At 37.2% G+C, this 23,036-nt stretch overlaps 1 protein-coding gene across 1 annotated transcript in view; it reads right to left on the reverse strand.

Annotated features, from left to right (window-relative positions):
- asic1b (acid-sensing (proton-gated) ion channel 1b) overlaps positions 1 to 23,036 on the reverse strand; it is a 152,341-nt gene that overhangs the window by 97,354 nt on the left and 31,951 nt on the right. The window lies entirely within an intron of this gene.

Raw genomic sequence — 23,036 nt, forward strand, 5'->3', positions numbered from 1 at the left:
CTCATCCTGGCAGCTCAGGAACAAGCCCAGAGCACCAGAGCAATAGAGGCTCAGATCTACCACACCAGACAAGACGCAAGGTGTAGGCTGTGCAAAGAAGCGCCTGAAACAATCCAGCACATAACTGCAGGGTGTAAGATGCTGGCAGGTAAAGCACACATGGAGCACCACAATCAAGTGGCTGGAATAATATACAGGAACATGTTTGCAGAATATAACCTTGAAACCCCAAGGTCAAATGGGAAACACCTCCGAAGGTGGTAGAGAATGAGAGGGCAAAAATCCTTTAGGACTTCCAGATCCAAACTGATAGGATGGTAATGGCGAATCAACCAGACATTGTAGTGGTGGATAAAGAACAGAGGAAAGCCGTTGTGGTGGATGTGGCAGTGCCAAGTGATGGGAACATCAGGAAGAAGGAACATGAGAAACTGGAGAAATACCAGGGACTCAGAGAAGAACTGGAGAAAGCATGGAAAGTAAAGGAGACAGTGGTGTCTGTGTTAATTGGAGCACTCGGGGCAGTAACCCCCAAGCTGGAGGAGTGGCTACAACAGATACCTGGAAAGACCTCAGACCTCTCAGTCCAGAAAAGCGCAGTGCTAGGAACAGCTAAGATACTGCGCAGGACAGTATCTCACATTCCACCATCCATTTTAGAGGAACATAAACACTCACCTGAGCACAGGTGTTGGCTCACCTTTGCACTAATAGTTTGCATGATTGAATGAATGAAAGATTTCACACTAGTTGGTTTAAAGGCATAGGTATGCGTTCGTGAACACTATCTGTTTTGTGTGCATGTTGACATGTGGACATTTTTGCGGCTAGCAGGTGTGTTGATAATGTTTGAGTGTGTGTGAACAGGCCCCGCCCTTTTTGTACTACATTTGAACCGTACCGTAACGATAAACAACCAGTAAACCTGTCTGCTCTATGCTGCTTCATGGTCTTACCCCCCTTCCCCTCCTATTATCACCCTCCTACCCCCCCCTCTCTCTAACGTCCCTCTCTCTTCTTCCCCTCTTTCCTTTTCCGTCCGGTCCAACACCAAAGATTTTCAAACATGATTGAAATTAATAAATTTTGGCCTCAATTACAAAAGGGGTTTATTCAGACATACCTTTGGTTTGTCTGAAGATGAATAACCCCTCTTGTTAAAATAAAATATGTCCAACACAAGAGGCCCTCAGCTCTCATCTGTTTGCCTAGCTGTTGGACAGGACAAGTTAAAAAAAAAAAAAAAAAAAAAAAAAAGATACTGCGCAGGACCCTCAAGCTCCCTCTGGTAGAGGACCCGAGCTTGGAGGAAAAAACCACATATATATATAGATATATATATATATATATCTATCTATCTATCTATCTATCTATATATATATATATATATATATATATATATATATATATATATATATATATATATATATATATATATGTATGTATATATATATATATATATGTATATATATATATATATATATATATATATATATATATATATATATATATATATATATATATATATATATATATATATATATATATATATATATAGATATATATATGTGTGTTTTGGTGGCCCTGATAGTCTCTTGTGAAAAAACAACAACAGAAAAAACTTGTGCCCCTAATAGATTTTTTTTTTCAACAATTGCGTAAAGGACAAGAACTTTGTGTTTTTGATTTATAGTTAAACTCAAATACTGTGCCAATAAGTAATTGTTTTAAGGAATTAAGTATTAAGGTAATGAGTGGAATATAATTCAGGGTGATGGATCTTGATTTCTTTTGCAAGTCTATTTTTTATTGGTTCCAAAATGGAGGAAAAAAGGATCAGGGATCATTATTAATAATACTTTAACTCTATTTGGCAATTTGTTGTTGGTTTTATTTAACCCCTCATTGATTTAGTTTGGGTTGCATGACTGGGGAGCATTCCGGTGGGACACAGAGAGGGCATTGTAGTCTCACACATGAATAACACTACTAATAAGAAAGTTAGATTGCAATTGCTCAGAAAATGAGCTGTTGAGCCTCTCTGGCCACAAACATAACATTTTTCTTTCAGATGACATTGTTTGAGACAATTTGCATTTACTTCAGGGGTTTGGTGTCTACAGTAAAGTACACAAAAAATCTACAAAGACTAAAGAAAATCGAGAAAGTTGACACCACTAGTGATTAAATTCTTATTAAATGAGAATAACCAAGATTACTTTTTGGTGCAGTTGCATTTGTCTTTCCATCTTTATCCTGCATGCAAAAACAGAAGCGAGGCAAAATATGGAGAAGGAACTTAAACCGTTTTTTCACTGTGCAATGTGGCCATTTGGGTAAGTCTTTTGTTAAGATAGGGATACAGGCAGAGGATGTAAAATTTTGTGAAATTAATGTAAGGAAAGAAAAGAAAATAACTGACCTGACAAGCCTACACAGCAGCCCGGACCATGGCTGGGATTGAGATAATGCCCAGCAGAAGTTCCAGTGGGCAATCTGCACAGTGTGTGCAGACAGAAAGGCCAGCCTGCTCCATGCTGCACATAAATGGTACACTGGGTTTTATGGGTTGTTTATAAAGATGTGTCACTGGATCATTGGTGAGAAAAAGCAGTGGGGCTGCAGTTTTGATGCCTAACATGAAGGCGAATAAGTCAGCAGTAGGCAATAATGGAGTCCCAACATAAAGCATTTACACTCTTTTTAATAAGCCAGATCTGCAGGGTTTTTTTTCTTCTCAGTTGGAACTCATGCTATCTTGACATCTTAGCTCCACGCTGATATTTCAGCAGGACTTTGATTGGAACAATGGATTATGGTCTCTTTGCCATGCCAAGCATGTTCACTTGATGTGATAGACAAGGAAAAGCCTCCTTCTCGTTTGAAGCTCTTACTACTCGTAACAACTGTGCAGCAGGAGAGCCAACACAAGAATATAAATCAAAGCATAAAGCACTGCTGACAATAAGAAGCCTGCTTCATTCTAGTTGATCTCTAACAGCCACATTCTTGTGATTTCAGAATCAAACCTAAAATAATAAGCTAAAAACAAAGAATGCATGTCTGTCTCTTTTTGACAATAAAAACTGTTTTGTTAACAAAATTTTAAGACCTGATTATTAAAAAATTAACACTGTTTCTTAATTTGAAAAACCTTGTTAAATGGAATGGAGAGTCTGTTTTGGTATCATTGTTTAGTTAATGAATACAATAAATCAGGCGTCTCCAATCATGTTTCTTCATGAGCTACTGCCCTGTATGTTTAGCAACTAACCCCGCTATGATTTGTTTATCAGCTGATTTGAGTGTACCCAGTTTCTGATAGGCTAAACACAACTGATCCAGGTGATCAGTAATTACTGAAGCAGGGTTGGCTGCAAAACAAGCAGGGCACTAGCTCGTAAGGAGCAGAATTGGAGACCCCTGCATATACTTACATCAGGTCAATGAAACTGTGTATATATCTGTACTTTTCAAAAAGCATGTAAATATCAATTAATTGTTTTTTTTACATTTTTTGTGACAAAAACTATTATGTCACCATACTGACCAACCAAAGCATAACATTCAGTCTGACTGATGTAGTCACTGGATGAGTGGCGAAATATTTCAAGAAAAATTTTAAGTCCAGATGCTATTTGCTAACCTCAAGACGTCAACTGGAAAAATGAGAATCTTTACAGGCATAACGTGACATAGCGTAACGTCATGTAACACAAATCAACGTAACGTAACATAGCGTAAAATACTACACAACATTATAACAACAACTTTAATCAACTATTTTAACACGCAAAATATCTTTCAAGAACTGTGTATGGTTTATTCATTTAGGTTGAATTTATGTTTTCATAGGTCTCATTAAAGATTTTGTGTTTGCTTCAAAACACATTTGGTTTCTTTATTTGATATTTTCACACTTGAAATTCATAACGAGATTCAAATACTAGATTCCAAGCCGGTTTGCATGTGAATAGTTGGCTGCCGGATAGAAGACTAGAGATTTTTTATTTCAAAACAACAGAGGTGGTTGGTTCAGAAACTCGCTGAGATAAGAGGAACACACATAATGGATGCCTAGTAGTCCCTTATGCAATGTGTTTGAAGAACAGTGATATACTGATTGAAAATGATAAATATGGTTTACTTTGTGGCTGCTAGCAGAAACATCCATTGATCAATATCACGGTTAAATATGCTGTTGCTTTGAACAGCTGGTGTTTGATAACAGATGCAAAGCTTGCTTTATCTCACTGATGGAGTCTCAGACATATTCTCAGAAGGCTTTCTATGAATAAAACATCTTAGCTTAGAAAAGTAACAAAACAAAGTGTCATGTCTATAAATTAAATGGTACTCTATCACAGGTAACTGTTTCATTGGTATGCATAAACCTTACATTATTTTGAGAAACTGTTGTCTTTATCAGAACTTTTTTTTGTTCCAGGTATTTTTCATTTTTTATTCTAAATAGCTTTTTTAATTTCACTCTAATAAACTGCCTTCACAGGTGTGTGGGAAGCTTACAATATACTTAACAAAAGGCACAAGCAGCCAAAACACAATTAATAAATTATACAGACAGGCAGTTTCTATTTTTTTATTTTTATTTTGAAGGCAACCTTAATTTCGATAACATAAAGCAGGGTCTCACAAATTTTGCATAATGTAATTAAGTAGATAAGACAAGTTTTACTTTTGCATAAGTATCAATTTTTAGTATCATAAAACTAAAAAAAACATTTAACTTTTTTATTATTTATCTAGGATAATATATTTTGTCAGACTGACATGTATCGTTTTAAAACATTATTAAAAGTACTGGCCGGTGGTACACGTCCAACTATTAGAGTGGATTCTCAATGGTATAGCCTTTTAGTTTTGATTAGTCTTTGAACATGTTCTGCTTCAGATGAGGCCAGTTTGGTTTGTTGCAGCAGTAAATTAAGGATTAAAGTCAGCTTGCTTGTTTGTGCCATTAATGTTTTGTGACAAACTAACAGCAGTTTCAATGAGAAACGTGATCGGAGCACGTTTTTGTTTTTTCTGTCTCTATGGTGTGGTAAACAAAACTATCTATTTCAAGGTTTTTTAATCTGAGAATCATTTAATTGACAGCATTATTTATTATTAACATTTTCGGTATCTGTAATAATGATCCTACAAATTTTCAATTCAAAATAATTTAAAGGATCATGGTCAAGGTCGAAGTCAAGGTCTTTACAATATGAATTTTTGAAGTGCATAGAAAAAGCTGCATGAAACAGTCTACTTTGCTGTTAGCCTATAGGCTCTTGATCTGGTCAAATTAATCTCAAAAATACATTTTAATTTTAGCGTATTCTTTAAAAAAGAATGTTGCTCAAAGGCCGATCATTGTTAATGGACACAAATATTGGGGTGTAACAATCAATCCATTTAATTTTTAAATACATTTATAATGCTATGATCCAACCAGATTGATCTGTCTGAGGCAGCAGACAACACACGTGACGACAGCAGTTACTGATCAAGTCATCATTACAGTCCAATACGTGGAAACACTGAATTTTGCAAGGACGTGACCATACAGTGTGGTAGAATATTCTAATCCTGTTCCATTTGTATTATTTTGATGTGGAAAAATGATAGTGAAAAACTACACCTTTAGGAAACTAAATTGTGAATGGATTTGCCAATGATTCTTGTTTACTTGTTTGTTTGTATACATATTTATTCTACACTTGATTATGTTGCAAGAAATACAAGGAATATGGAAAACTTCACCTGTTCAGTACCAGGTATTTATCTCTGAGTCACACTGGATGAAGTTTTGGCTAAAGATGTCCAGAATCGATTTAAGGTGAGTGAGTCGGATCATTCAAAATGAACCCATTTTAACTATGAAATAAATGTATCAGCAACTACTAATTATGAGATAAATCGAATCGTTCTTGCAGAGCAACTTATGGGGTGTCGGCCTTCAGTTAAGACATCTTGTTTTTATTTACATGATAAAGGTGACTTCTGCTTAAATATATTTATGTCAACTAAAGAAAAATAATTAGTTTCTTCTCATTTCCTCGTCATTTTATTTATCACCATCTCCTTCCTATCCACCACACATATGGTTTCCTCATTCTCTCCTGCCTTCTCTTTCTCCAACCTCCATATTTTAGTTCAGCTTTTTCTGCCACAGCAAATGGAAAATGGAAGGCAGCTTGATGACGTTTGTGTCACTGAAGTCTTATCATAGGCTCACAGCAGATCGGGGAAGAGGAATCACATCTGAAACCCTACGCCCTAATATTTTCCCTTCATCATTCCTTCTCTAGACATTTCAAAACCAAAATGAATGTGCCTCTCACTACCACACCTCTGAATACATCCTTCGTCATGTTTCTCCTGTTGTCTTAACATAACATGTAGTAAACAACATTAACAAGAACCATTGCAGGCAGCATACAGGAGAAGAGGCTGCCTGATTCTGTAACTGAGTGAGGAAAAGGGTTTCTTCCTGTCAAAGGATAATAATTTGTTGTCACAATCCTGGTGCTCTCCAGAGGTCAGATCTGTAACTGCTGCTGTAGAAATCAAACTCAGATTAACCACGAAACATTTTCTCTTATTGCATTGCCACCAGCAACTTAAACCTATTGTGGTCCTCTGCTGCTGTCGGTCCTCCGCTATGAGATTATGAGGAAATTACATTATTTACCCTCTCCTGACGGTTCCTGTACTTTCCCCTCTGAAGGTTGGTTTATTTGCTCCAGGAACATTGGGCAATATTTCTTTCCTCCTTTACTTCTTTAGTTGCTTTAAAATATTTTAAGGTTTGATATTAATAGCTTGCACTTTGGTTCAGTATCAAGCTGCTTAACTGCAAAAAATCATTAATATTGGCTTATAATAAGTCCCAGATTGTGTATTTTACCTGGAATATTTGCATCGTCTTATAACAAATGGTCTACTTTGCATGCATAATGTTGTAAATCCCTGCTGTGCAAGAAGTAGTGAGCAAACAGTTCATTTTTTAAATTTAAGTAGCAGTGTTTTTGAAGAAGCGTGCTTATATTTAGGACTATATTATTAGTAGTTACAATTACCATGTCAGCTCATTGCTATGTATGTTTTAGAAGCAAATAGATGTCTCTAACTCAAATTTATGTTTTCTCATTTATTTAACTGACTTTCCAAGGATAACAAGCTGCTTTTTCTTCTGGTATTCATGACATATTTTATTTTTAAAATGGTTCTGAATGGGGATATAGATCTAAATCATATATAAATCATATCCTAACAATGGTTCAGTTGTAGCAGCACCAATTTAACCAGTTTGCCTTTTCTGCTCCTCTTTTTATTGATTTTTTTTTGTTATACTAAATCGATTCATTTCAAAGCTTAATTGAATTTAATGTCCCAATCACATGAAGCCAAGTTCACCAAGTTTAGTTTTGCACTAAAAAAACAGAGGTTTTTCCAAGGCAGATAAGAAAGGATGATGATCATCAACATTTGTAGTGACTATAACTTCTCCATATAGGAGTTTGCTGATCTGCCACCTTCATCATTAGAGTCTATGCGTAATATTTTGTCACTCATCCTGCAATGCATACATTCAAGATTTCTATTAAGATGGAATAAACTCAATCTCTTGATGTGGCTGTCAGTGTCGGTGTCACAGTTCCTTTGAGGGCTGGGCTGAAATAGTCCCACTGCTGCCTCTACTGGCTTCACTGTGACAGTGATTCATTGGAATGGTGATACTTTCGAGCCACTATCCTTTCAAGCAGTTGGTTCCCAAGACAGAAATGTTTCATCAAAAACATTCACTTTCTCTCTGTCTCTTTAAACATTCCCACAATCACCAGCTTCTCCATCTTCTCTCCTGTAGTCATTTCTTTGGAGGTGGAATTTGTCTTTTGTCAATCTACAGAGAGATGATGCATGGCTCCAATTTCTTTACCTGGAGCCATCTGAGCTGCTGAATTTTCTGCTGGGGCGGGCAGCAGTGCAGAATAGTCTGTAGACCCATGAGACTCTCAAAAAGAGACAAAATGGGGGTAAGAAGAAGCAAAAAAAAAAGAAGAAATTAAAGACAGACAGAGAAATCATGTAACGGGTAAATATTTACCCATGTTCTTTCCTTTTCATGTTGCACTGATCACTTAAACACCACTTCTGATACACAAATAAGCATATGTTTACATCAAACTTTAACCAAAACTGTTACAATCACTCATTTCCATGGGTTTTCTTGAGTTTCTCACACATTCTTTTCCTTTTAGCTGGGTAAACGGCTGTATCTCCCATTGAAAAAAAACACCAAAGTTGCGCAGAAAGACCCAACGTTCATTGGAGCAATGACAATACCAATCTGAACTTTGTAAAAAGAAAAGTTTTAATTGTAAACAGGTAAAAGGGCGAAGTAGGATCAGAAGGTGAACCAGTGAAGAATTGGCTAGTGAAGGGTTAGAATTACCTCTATGGAACCAAAGAGAAACTCTTTATTAACTTGCCAGTGTGACTGATTGGCCAACCTGCTTTTGAGCTCAAATCTTTATGTTCTAATAACAACTGCAGAATTCTGTTGCAACTGAAACGTAAACAGTCACAAACAGAACGTTGTGAAGGACGGGATTTTTCAAAATAACATCTTGAATTTTATTTTCCTGTCACGTCTTAATCTATTCCTCTTTGCTGTGTTGATCAAATGATCATCTGAATCTAGTCTGAACTTTTGGGTCTGATCACTGGGCCTCTGTGGTATCCTACGCACAACATCTGGAGGCTATTAATCACTCAAAGAAGAAATATACAGGGGTTTTCTTCTGGGAGGAGGAAGGATTTTATTAACAGGAAAAAAAAACTGAGGCGAGTGAGACAAATGCAAACAAAAGGGATTTATAAAACAAAATAGGAAAAGAAGTGGAAGGCACAAAAAAGATAGAATATAATGATGAATTAAACATATGACTAGCACAAAACTTCAATTTGTTCTTGAAAACAAATCATTCATGATGTTGAAGTCTGCTTGATAACTAAATTTAAAATATGGACTCCGAAAAACACAGGATGTTCACCTAAAAAATACATTTCTTTAGCAGAAAGACAATTGTCTAAATTGGAACCCAATTTATGTGGGTATTCTGATCAAAAAAGTAAAAAAAAATAAAGTGGTAAAGTCGGTGTAGTGGTTGGCATTCTCGCCATACTGCAAGAAGGCCCTGGTTTAAATCCCAGCTAGGACCTTTCTGTGTAGAGTTCTCCAAATGCATGGGTGGATTTAGTCTGGGACCTCTGGCTTCCATAGTCCAAAAGCATGCTTTGTAGTGTAATTAATGATTCTAAAATGTCCCTATTGATGTGAGTGTGAGTGTGTACCCTGCCTTCGCCCGACAGTAGCTGGAATAGGCTCAAGCAACTCTGTGACCACAGAAGAGAAATCAGAAAATGGATGGATACTATTTACAAATAGACTTAAAAAGCTTGCATTCAATGTTGTTTTTTACCTGCTGTTTCAATGTATGTTCGACAAAACAACCTTCTTTGGATTCAAGCTTGAATATGACATTATGCTGCGACAAATATGTATTTTAATGTTCCAAACATCAGAAATGTATCAGTCATTAACACAGGCGTGGGCAGGAGTGGTCTTCTGCCGGGGACTTGACGTGCCGCGGGGCAGAAAAGCTACTTTCTGATGACAGACAGAATTTGCGCTCAGTGAATTTAAACACGCATTTGCTGAGACATATTTATCAGAGGAAGTCTGATTTCCCGTTCTGCATGTCAATCAAGTCCCCCACTTCTAGGTGAGGACTTTGATTTGCTGACTGATTTTTTAGAAGTACTTTTTCATTTTTTCTGGTTATTTCTCTTTGCTGGCCTGCGATCTACTCTCATGTCCTTGAAGATCGAAGATCAACTCAATCGTGATCAATGTAATGAGCATCCCTGCATTAACATGAAAAACCAGGATTTTTCTCTTAATGGTGATTTAGTGGTTCACCACCTAACTTGAAGAACATTCTGTCTGACATGGATTTAAATGGTTATTGGAAAACTGTTAATAGAGTATAGATCATGCTGAGTTGAAAAGCTCACCAAAGTTCAGGTCAGTAATTTGGACTTTAAAAAAGTTTTTTTTTTTTTCAATAAATGCAAAAGAGAAATTTGAAAACATAATCTAGACAACTAATAACCAACCAATTCCTTTTAAAGAAGTGGGGAAATAAGGGCACACAACAACAAAATAGATATCTAGCCTTCCAACATGAATCACTCAAGTAGAGATTTGTTTTATTTTAAGCAATCTAAGTGAGCTACACATTGAGGCATTTCAAATTTTACATTGTTTCATACGTCAGAAGTTAGAATAAATTACTAACTTTGTTGATGTGGGCAATTTATCTGTCCATGGTGGAGATATCCTGCCAGCAGCACAGGTATAATGCTGGCATAACTGAGCAAACTACAGAAGCAGAAGGAGTCAATCTGGCAAAGAAGTGCTCCTGCAGCTGTGCATCCATTAAAACCAGGTGTCTCTAGAGAGAATTTGCCAGGTGAAAATTGAGGAGAATATTAATGGTTAGAAAAATTCCTTGCCACCGTAGCTCTCTGTACACACACACAAAATGGTTACCGATGCCCTTGGCGGTAGTTAGCTTGTAAACTGAGTTATTCCCAAGAAGTTTACACAACATATCCAAGGGTTAATACATGAACACACAAACTGGCCTCAGCTAATACTGTGTAAGCCTTTTTACTTTGCTCTTCAAACTAGCGAGCTTATGATGAATCTCTCAAAAATATCTGTTTACAGAAATGTCAATGACTGTCTCCTACAAAATGATAGAATTTAGAAAACTATATCTTCTTAATCTGAATAAAAAGATGAGAGAAACCTATAAGAAATCTAAATTCAGTTATTAGGAAATGGATTCTTTTTTATTAAGCGATAGGAAAAAACATTTTAAAGTTAGTCATTAGTTTTACACAGTAAATAATTGTTCTGGAATAGAATAGTTAATAATGTCTGACAGCTAAAATATATTTTCAATTTTTTTATATTTGGCTGTCTTTAATGTTGGACATTTCATGCATTTAAACAAATTCGTCAAATTGAACAAATTTCTTTGCAATACCGTTAAAAATCTGTTCACTTCAAAAACAGCAACCTTTAAATTATATTTTTAAATGAATGAATAATGAAGAGTAAATCAAATATATTATCATTAAGCTTTAGCACTGGTCACAATTTTTTGGTCATTATAAATTTGATTTATGTTCATTCTTCACTAGCATGGCTCCAGACTAACTTTTTTCACTAGGAGCACTGTGGCCCCCAACTGAAAATTTTAGGGGCACAACCAGAAAATGAAGGGGCGCATATCAACATGCTAACCAAATCTACTAATTTCCACAGTATTACTAATAAATACTTAAATAATAGATGCAGAAATTACAATGTGCTGTTTCAAATTCAGTGTCACATTTTATTCTGCACTTTTGAAGATGCAACAACAAGGTAAACTGACAGAAGAAGGTAAACTGTAAAAGAACGGGCGCTATTCACTGGAGATCAGAACAATCGATACAGATACCTGAGATCAGAGAAAAGCTTAAAAACTGATTGAAATTTATGTTGGTGACACCAAATAAGTGCAGCCAAGATGCACAATAAGCGTGTTTGAGATCACCCAACATCCCCTGTCAATCATCACAAAAATATCAAGAGAAAGGGGCGGGAGCAAGGCCCCAACCTACCGAACGCAGCTGGAAATTTAGTACTGCACTGACTGAAAGCTGCCCTGATGACTACAAAACAATGCATTATGGGACATGTGTCCTGATAGGTTTTTTGTAGTTGAGTGATAAATTAAAATAATTACAAATACCAATTTATTAAAAAAAGGCTACATACATTACAAAACATTCAAATAAATATAAAATATATAATAACACAGATTATACTAAGGGGGAGAGGCAGATAATACTAAATTGAATGTTAAGGACAACTCCAACTTTCTGTTGTCCTACAGTCTCGCTGCAGCTTTGCCTTCACCCCCCACCCCCGCCTGGTCTCCCCAACGATCCAGGCGTGTCGCTGGTTCATCTTAAACACGTCTATCGTTGCATTTTCCCCATGTATTTTAAGTGCGTCTAAGACTAAAACTTGTTGTCGCTCGCACGTGTTTAAGATTCAAGCCCAGTTAGTTGTCACGCATGTAGGTGTGGGACATTTATTCTCCTCAGCGACCCATCTCCCGCGGGAGCGGTGTGCTGCTGTTACAGCCGTGCATGAGAACCGCTTGGTCGGGGTTGATACACCGCCGCGCGCCTAACCGTAACCATAACCGTAACCCTCCTCCGGGTCTGTGTGACCCAGAGAAAAGTTCAGCACGGACTGCATGTTTTTAGAAAATTACGAGCGAATAAATACGTTCTAGAAAGGAAAGTAAGGAACTCCTTAATGTGGTCTGGGGAGGGGGCTGTCAGTTGTCCTGCCTTAAATGTTCCCCTGCTTTCAAGCCCGGTTAATGTCACGCCCCCCAGAGTCATATACCCCACTGTGATTGGTTGCTTTGTCAGACAATGAAAAAGTGTCATTCATACAAACTGGCGGGCCGCATTAACATTAAACTGTCATATTAAGGCGGGGGCCACAAAATATCATCTTGGGGGCCGCAAATAGCCCGCGGGCCCCGAGTTTGAGACCCCTGCTGTAGACTCTGGCACTGGTACACTAGCTGCAGGTCGGAAGAACGAATCAATAGTTCGTTTGCCCCTCCCCCCGCATTTTAGCCACTTACAGTGGCCATTCCCTATTCTTCTCACACGCATTGGCCGCCTCACAGACAGGCATCACTCAATTAAACGCGAGTGTGTGCTCGCGTCTCATGAGTATGTGTGCAAGTGTGTGTGTGTTTCCGTGCGTGTGCGCTCGCGTCTCATTGATTATTTCATTGCTCATTGATCATTGACGTGCCCCTTCCACGTTTAATGTATAAAAAAATACGGAGGGTGGGGGAAGCAAATTTACTGGTAGCACATGTGCGACTGGATGTAAAATTCAGTCGCACACTCTCCAATTTTGGTCGCAAATGCGACCATTTGGTCGCAGCCTGGAGCCCTGACTTGTAAGATTAGCCATCATAGCCTGATGACGGCCAGAAATATTGATTTAGATTACAATAGATTAATGGATAACAGGTTTATGAATAGTCTGAAAAAGAACGTATAAAATTTATGAAGATTTTGAAATAGTTTTTGCAGAGCAACATTTTATTTAAATGTCAGATTTAAAGGCATCAGGTCCACCTGCAAAAACAATTGGAGATAAAGCGCTGTTGTCAGATGAGTACATTATAAGATAATGGACTCCTAAATCCAAACTCTAAATTTCTCTGATGAAACATTACAGGGTATTCATTTGTGCAGAATCCCAAATGAAGACCTTTTAAAGAACAGGGTTCAGACAATTAGCCATTTATCAGTAAAGTCACATAGCAAATTTCTGGGAAGTTATTCAATTATATATTTTTGACTTGCAGAGATGGTGATGTGTGGGAGGAAACCGAGACCCAAATGATTACCATAAAGACTTGCTGAGCACCACAAGGGTCCACCACCAGTAACAATGACAAAATATTCATTTAAAAATATGCATTTTAACAATATAATGTAAAATATAATCTAAATAAAATTAACAACTTCATATTTTTACTACTTATTGGTCACTCCATATTGAACATACATGTGCTGAGCTTTGGGGAAATAATTTTGATATCATCATTAGCCAAAATTTACTCTTAAGAAAGGAAGAAGAAAAAAAACGGCTGTAGGAGTCTTTTCTTATGTTTGCTATAATTACCATATTATGTTGAAGCACTAACACTTTCCCCAAATGATGTTCAAACCTGTTCCCAATCTGAAACGTAATTGAAATATGAATTACCATTTTGAATTTAGAAAACCAAACACTACTGTTAGAGCTGTTTCTTTATGCTGCTCACAATTCTGCCACTCAGGCAGCACACAATTCAGCAGCCTCTTACAACAGAAAGCTTGTTTTCTCACAATTTTCATGCCCTCCTCTTAGTTATTTGAAACTGTCAAAAATATCAATATCTTGTGCAGCATTTCACATGTTTTTCTCGGTGACATTGTCAAGTGAGCTGCTTTCTGACATGCCATCTTTTAATATTCCAAAGCAAAGTGTAGGTAAATGTGTCAAGTATGTTTATGCGGTTTAGAGGCCACTATGTAAAGATGCAATTATATATATATATATATATATATATATATATATATATATATATATATATATATATATATATATATATATATATATATATATATATATATTGTTAGAGTGATGTTTTTTTGTTTTATTTTTTTTTACTGTAAGTCCTCTTCCAGAAAAATTGACACAAAAGTATACACTTCTGACCAGCAGTTTTACAACCAAAACCCTACAAAAAACACACAAAAAAATGAAACAGCCATGGAAATGTTTAAAAGGAATGAAGTCAAATACCTCCAACAAAAATAAAATAATCATTTCATAATGCAGCATCAATACACTGCTACAGAGTAAGACTTAAAGCTCAAGGTGAACGACAATCATAATACATTTCTTTATATTCGTTTTCATCAGTTCTCCCTTTGATTTTCCAATGGGTATAGTCGCCAACTGGCCAACTGAATTTTAGCTGGATCCATTTCCCAGTTCATGCACTCAGGCATCTCCTCCTCTTCTGCATCCCTTTTTCAAGTTTTAATAAGATAACTTTAACCAATTTCCATGCTTGCATTACTTATTTATTTTTCTTTCAATTCAATCATGACACTAGTTCAGCCTTTCAAGTGAGGCTGAGTGAAAGATAGAAAGTGACGGACAAGAAAAAGGAGCTCACTGATCCCTGTCTGGTGCAATCTTCTGCGCTTTAATGAAGTCCAATCTGTGAATGCACTGCGGTCACAAACCCTAAGGCGATCACTGCTTCACTGTGACACGGAGGAACCCATAATGAGGGAAGACGCTACTGGTGGTTCAATGGCTGATGCCTTTGAAAAATCCCCAAAAAACAGTTGACTAGTTCTGTAGTTTCTCAGAAACTACAGAACAAGAGAATTGTCAGTTTATCATTTTAATTATAGAATATTTTAAAAGTGTTACTTTGTGTTTCATTAAAGTTCTAATTAACTAATTGAAATTTACTGAAGTCCATGAAGTCTTTCAAACAATAAAGCTTAAGTGCAGTATTTACTCAGAAATGGTAAAGGCTGTTTTTCATTTATTTTCTTTAAATTATAATTCCCAATCAGTGATGAAAGTCTTCCGGGAATTCCCGGATATCCGGGTTTTTGAGCAAACCGAACGTATTTTCCGGGAAATAAAGACCTGATCTCTACGGACAAATCGCTTTCCGGATTAAAAAATGGTCTGAAATCAGCTAATTTTAGCTTTATTTTCTATATTTCTCCGCAGATCGCTTCCTCTATATGGTCGTGGCCATCTCTCGTCTTCCCGGCCTAATTGACCAATGACGGGACGTTTTAGTTGCTTTCGGATGCGTCGACGGGTCTGATTGGCTCTGTCTGCACCACGTGGTCAGCGTGACTTGCTTCCCTAGAGACCAAAACTGGCGGACCCACGCTAAACTTTCACAAACACATCTGAAGAGTTTGCGATCAAATTTGTGTTAAAATAATGGCAGGCATGGCATCGTCATTATTGAGCGTGGTCACGACCTCAGTTGTGAGAAGACGATAAAAAACAAATTGAAGTGGTCTTGGCTGGAAAAAAAAGATTTTTAAGGTAGTGTAGGTCAAATACTTTTTTGTGTAAAATAATCTCAAAACCACATTTTGAAATAATTTCAATTTTAGTTTTGAGTTTCAGTTTTTATTTTGAATACATTTCTCTATCTAATTTATTTGTATTTCCTAATTACCATGATTTAGTTCAGTATAGTTGACATTAATTATAAGTATTTGATGGTTTGGACCCGCACTCCCTTAAAAAATAATGTTTACAATGTTTAGCTTAGTTTGTATGTTTGTTTTGATATTTCCCAGATTACTTAGTATTGGTGGTAAAGAATTGATGTATTATGTTATAGAATTATAGTTTAAAGCAGATCCCATATTTTGATGTAATTATAGTTTGAGAAAACAGTGCAAGTGGATGTTGTACATCAGTCATTTCTAAAGCAGAAATAATGTATAAATAACTGAGGTATTTTCATAGAATATCATAGTTACTGGTGTTCTTTTTGCCATTTGGGGCTTTGATGTTACTATATTTTAGCAATTGTATGTTTTGCAACTTTAAGGAAAAGCGTAGATTGTAGGATTGTGTTACTTTGAGCAATTTTCCAAATTATTTTTTTGGACCAGCAAGTCCTTAATGGAGAGTCAAACTAGGGGTTTGAATGACAAATCATGATGCTCTAATTAGTCTTAGTTTCTTGATAAAGAAGTGAATAACTAGCTGCCAGAATGCACCAGAATGCATCTAAGACCACGTATTTTTCCAAAATTTCGCTCTGTGCCCGCCATATCGCTCAAAGAAAAGTTCAGGGATTTTTTCCTTACCTGACTTTCATCACTGCCAATAGATAATAAACAATGTTGCCTTATTGAAGGGGGACTAAAAAAACCCACACATAATAGAAAAAAAAATATTTTTTTATTTTTTTATTACAAAAAAAAACTTCACCCTCAGAGAGTACTTTCTCACCCAAGTTCAGGTCCTCTACTATAAGCCTGGGAGCTTGCAGGTCCTGCGCGTATCTTAGCTGTTGCGTTTCTGGACTGAGATAGAACTGCTGTAGTCACTCCTCCATCTTGGGGGTTACTGCTCCGAGTGGTCCAATTACCATGGGTGCCACTCCTGGTATTTCTCCAGTTCCTCATGTTCCTTCTTCTTGATGTTTCCCTCACTGGGTATTGACACATCCACCACAACGGCTTTCCTCTGTTCTTTACCCACCAATATATATATATATATATATATATATATATATATATATATATATATATATATATATATATATATACACACATATATGCAGCTGAAGGGAAGCTGTACATATTGGGCTGTTGCATATTTTTGGATCATTCGTTTTATACAACAAGGGCTATTATTATTTTATTTTAAATGGTAAATTTGATGATGAATGAATGATCTGCATGCATCTTGCATGTGCAGGTGATTTCAAGATGTCCTTTTTTTCATTTTCTTCTTCATATTCAGCAATGAATGCAACATCGTTGTACAAGGCTGCCATGTAGATCTTCTAAACCAAGGGTGTCAATCCAGCCCAGTCATGAAGAGTAAAAATTATAACGATTCTAATCCATTCCGGTGACGAGTTATGATTTTTTTAAAGAAATTACCGAAATGCGCAATTCTGCCACTAGGGGGAACAACCTAACCTAACAGTTCTGCGTCTGGGTAAGATGCAGTTTGGTTCCTTGCAAAACTCACCGCTGTTACATTCTATAAGAATGATTAGTAGTGACACCCTAAAGACCAAAACAATGTCAAAAAGGAAAAAAAGGTTGAAGTGGAGTGCCAAGCTTTCCAGAAAAAATGAAGGAGTTTTATTTGTTCAAGGAGCTGAAGAACATAACATTCAGCACCACTATGAGACTTACCATAAAGGAAGTTTCAACATTTGGAGTTAAGAAAGGAGAAGATTTACCAACTATTAGCTGAACTGACAAAATAACCGTCTGTTTTTCCTGAAGCCGCGACGTCAGTGATGGAGCAGTGATAGACGCCTTATTGAAAACAAGTCGGAGCAAACATCCAAACCATTTTCAGATGGTGAACCTATGAAAAAATGCTGAAGGCTGCAGAAGTCTTGTGCCCCAAAAAGCAGTCAACCTTTGCCAACATGAGTCTGTCAAGGATTACAATTACAGATACAACATCTCTGCGGAGACTTGGGCGCCAAATGAAGGAATCCAGTCATTTATTGCATTTTCGGTCACTATTGATGAAAGCACCGACATTACAGATATTGCACAATTGTGCATATTTATTAGAGCTTTTGAGGATACCATCACAGAAGAGTTTCTTGAGTTGATGGACACAACAACAGCTGATGACATAGTCTGCTCTCTAGTTACTGTGCTGGACAATGTTGAAGTGAACTGGTCACGTGATGTCAGTCTGGTTACTGATGGCGCCCCATTAATGGTCAGGAAGAAGGCAGGTGTTGCCACAAAATTCAGGCAGCCAACAAGGAAAAGATTCTTGGACATTTCATGGTGTTTTGCACACTTGAATGACAGTAAATGCGTTTCTGCACAGGATTTGAATCCTGAAGTTGATGACCGGCTGAAGTTTCATGAGAGAAAGGAGGTTAACTCCAACTTCTTATGTTCACATTTGTTTGCAAGTTTAATTTAGTTTAATTTTTCATTGAGTTGCACATTTACATTTTAGGCAGGTGTTTCATTTTTTCCGTAGCCCCTATTGAGTTTATTATTGGAATTGCTTCAGTGTCAGATGTCAAATATTCAGTCTGTATAAAATTGAATTAACCAACTTTTTTAAAAGTGAAATTCATTTTATTTGAGATCCATTGGCCTCAGTGAATGAATATGTATTAACAAGTGATTAGGATACTATGTTGGCTGAGGCATTTTTTCCAACTGAGTAAAAAACAAAGCTGTTTTTTGCTTTTATGTTACTGGGGATCAGACGGGTTGAATGTGGCCCCCGAACCAAAATGAGTTTAACACCCCGTTCTAAACATATTTTTTTTCAAGCATCAAATAATGAAGTAAAACTTAAAAAAGGGGGGAGGGGGCTGTTAGATAAATTCTTTATTCTTGATTTTGCTTAAATGCATCTGAATCTGAAGGTCACAGAAGAGCAGATGACATTTACTGTAGAATGCCTGTATGAAATGATCTCCAAAACCTCTCTGAGAAACTCTCTGATATTTATCCATTCTCAGTGAGTGGGAAGGTGTGGGAAGAATGCATTTTCTCATGCTGACCTCTGAGAGTTTGCTGACACAACCCTCAGAGGGTGAATATCAAATGCTTTCACTGCATGCAATGCTCAGTAGGTTCATGTCCTCCAGAGCTCATTTCCAACCTCGCCAACCCCCTGCCTCGTTCCCCAATCACTCTTGTGAACTGACACGCAAGAAAAAAAAACAGTTTGAGCCCTCAAGATATGGCTTGCCTGTCAACACACATCCTATTGTATCTTTTACCATTTTAAGTGTCTCCGTCCATGTACCCACAATCTCTAAGCACCGACATGACCCAAACCAATTAACATCCAATTGCTTGACAGCGTTGCTGCACTGGTATTACTTTGTATCCAGTGTTTGTGTGTGTGTGGTGGTTGTGGGGGGGTTAGAATGGCTACCAAGTCTTTGGTTATGGGTACATCACTTCAGAGAGAAAATCCAAATAAAATAAATTATAGAATCCATTGGTCTGCAGACATGGTCAAGCCAGAGTGCAAGCTTTCTTGTCTAAAAATGTCAGGCTGACGGCAGCTGTTCTAACACATTTTAACTTGCCCTCTTGCAGCTTTGGCGACTTCAAAATCCAAGACTACATCACAGTTTAGCAGCATTGCAGAATATCTGTGTTAAAGAGTCTGTGAAAGGATGAGTGGGAACATAGTAGATTGCTGGAATACGAACAATTCTATTGAAATGACTTCACTGATATCAGAATGAAAAAGATAAAAAAAAAGAAAGAAATATATTTTTAACTAAGCCCTTAAACTGGAGGTTGAGAAAGGTGTGGAGCAGGGACACGTACATGTTTTCAGATGGGCAGGGGCTAAAAGTCAGAAAAGGGTGGCAAAAAAATATTTTTCGTCCTTTAAACAGTACGGAAATTGAGTAAAATATTAAATAAAGTACTAAAAGATAAATACTCGGCTATGAGACCTGTGTAGGTGGAAGTGATACAATTATAATTTTTATACATAAACAAAATGCTGTAAACATAACTTCATTCACTTTATCATAGACGTGGAAGACATAAAAGCAGTAAAACACTGGAGGCTTTTGTGTTGGCATTGTGTTGCAGGCATAATTAACACAAATCAAGTTTAACACAGATGGCAATATTTTAAATACATATATTCCTACAATATTTATCCACAGAATGCTGAAATTATTATTAATAATATTATCATAATGATTCTGTGAGGATTCTGCAGTTTAGTTCAGTTTTTCAGTGGTTTTTGGTCATATGACTGTCCCCTGTCAGTCACTCCAGGTTTATATTATTCATCCAGAGCTGTTTTCATTTCTGTTAATTGTCCTCAGCGATTAGAAGTGTCTGGATTTTGGTTCTAAGTTTCCAGGTCATCTCCTTTATCCCCTTTTTTGTTTCTCCTCAGTTTCTGTCCAGTTTAAGTTTATTCATTAAATGTTTACGTTTCTGCCACCAAGCCCAGTTTCCTGCATTTATGCTCCTACACCTCCAGTTCCTAAAAGCTGTATCCAATGCGACTCCTATTTTATTTTTGGATTCATATAAAGGTAAATTGTATTTTGCATCCTACCCTCTAACCACAGGCTTTTGTTGTGTTTGGAAATATTTTAATACAAATGATTGTGAAACTGAATGATACAGAGTTTAACCCTTGTGCTATCTTAGATGACCCCACCCTTACATTGACATGTTCTCCCTACCATGACAAAGGTGGATAAAGGTGAAGAGGATTTCATGTAATCCATGGACATCAATGAAGATCACAAATCATTGAAGAAAAAAGGTTCAGAGCACTGTCTAGTGGGTCTAGATGACCCAACTCCCAATGGTAAAGTGCCTAGGATAGCACAAGGGTTAAAGAAGGTGTCTCAAATTAGAAAATGTTGCATTAAACAGATACATTTGTGTCAGTGAGGAAACTATGAACTTGCCATGAATACTGTTCATTTATTCTGAAAATTTCTCCATTGTTTTATATTGTAGTAAGTACCAAACTTCCTGTCCCTGCAAGATCTGCTCTGGTTTGAATTGATGCGCCGTGTTCAGACGTCTGGCAAAAGTAAGAAGTGACTCCTTGACTAATATAGAGCGTTTTTCTGACATATGAACCAAATTTAAGCTCACTGAATCAGCGGACACAACTAGTTAGACCAGATCTCTCAGATTCAAGTTGCTTCCCTGTCACGTCTCTTCAGTTCTCTGTGGGGCAGCAGTTTCTCTCACTGTCCTTCACTCTCTCTCTCTCTCTGTCTTTGTGGCTCTGAGTCCAAGTGAAGTTGCAAAGACAGAGGTGGCAGCTCAGAACCCCCTATATAACAAAACAAAAGGGTACGATAGAAGATCGTGGGATTTCTTTCTTGTATCTCTAACGGGAATTTTAATAAAAACTTCAGAAGGCAGTGGGACACTTTTTAATATGAGGCAAAAAGGGCAGGTGCTCAAGAACCCCTAGGGTCCTATGTGTGCACGTGCCTGGTGTGGAGGGTGGAGAAAGGTTCAGTCTGCAGGAAGAAATCACAAATCCACAGTAAAGCCGGATCAAGTGGCTCCGCCTGAATTCTTCCTCAAATGTGCTCTTTTCTCCAAGGGGTATAAACTTTCTCCTTGCTCTAGTTCAGGAATTAGTTGGTTTGACTGATCCTTGGGGCAAACTTAACAATTCATAAACCACAACATTAGACAGAAGCCCAGTGGGCACTATTGCATCTTAAAAAAACAAAAAAACAAGCACACACTAAACCCAAACAAAGACCTTTCGCTGAGAGGTAATGGAGTCATTTATATTAAAAGAAAACTACTGAGTTTTTTATTTAAGTTTCACATTCAAATGTAATAACAAATGAAAAAAAAAACATGGTATGATAACAAGTAAGCCAAAAAAAAAGGAAAACACCTCCCTCCAATATTGACTTAACCTAAGAACTCAGGAAAGAAATGAACCCTCTTAAGCAAGTTTTAAATACTGGTTATGATTCTAAAGTCTTTTGTGAGTATTATTTATTTTATATGCTTGCAAGCTAAGAGAGCTGTAATTGAATTCTAACCCAGCATGTTAGGAATGATGACAACTCGCCGCTCTTCATTTGTTTTTACAAAGTCTCAGTCAGCTCTGAGCCTCATACCTCATCATCTGGTTAATTTAAAATTTCAGACTAATATTTAAACCACAGATGGTGTAATGCAACTACAGACCATGTTTACAAAAGTCTAAGAAACACAATGATCCGAGAGAGGAAAAAGGGTGAAAGTGGTGCAAGAAGGGAGGAGGAAACAAATGAGGAGAAGATGACCTAGGACATAGCAAGTATTGCCTTTGAATCTCAATCATGCAACCACTTGAATATCAAAGCAAGGCTCCTGATGGACAGCCCGAACCAAACGAGATACGAGTAGACTTCTCCCGTAATAATGAGGGAGGAGAAAAGGGGAAATAATTGCAGATGCATCTTTTTTCAAAGATCAAGAGAGATGAGAAAGCGGGCTGCTTCACCACATCCATGCAAATGTGAGCGACGATGCCAAGAACTTTCCGCGGGAGAGCAGGAAATCTCAGACAAACTAAAAGCATTGTATTTTTCACCTGCATTAATGACAAATGGTTAAATTGGCTGTAACTTGTGTAAGAAAACATGATCAAAAGATTGCTCCATGCTTTGCTTGTTCTAACTCTGGGCGGTGAGCTGCTCTGCTGGGTTAATTAAGTTGAACGCCTTGTTATTTGGCTTCTGCCTGGTAGCTGATCAGTACAGAGAGGGTGCTCCTTTGCCATTCCAACCATTAGCTCAAAATCCTGCCAGTGGATCTCAACAGTGACCACAAGTTTATTAAGCTCAACTCTTGTCTTCAGTGAGCTGCCTCATTATTTCCGTTGGAAAATGAAAATCCTCAATAGAAGCCCACGGCCCTCTCTTCGGGGAGTCTACTCCAGCCAAGCTCATCTAAAGTTAAATATCAATGACTGACTGTTAGAATGCACAGAGAGAGATAAAATTCCACTTATATCTGTAATAGCGGCATTAAATTAGTGGTGGTATGAGAGAGATGTCATTTCAGTTCACTTCTCC

Source organism: Oryzias latipes, chromosome 5, assembly GCF_053564925.1.
Source record: "Oryzias latipes strain Hd-rR chromosome 5, Olatipes_Hd-rR_3.1".
NCBI lineage: Eukaryota > Metazoa > Chordata > Actinopteri > Beloniformes > Adrianichthyidae > Oryzias > Oryzias latipes.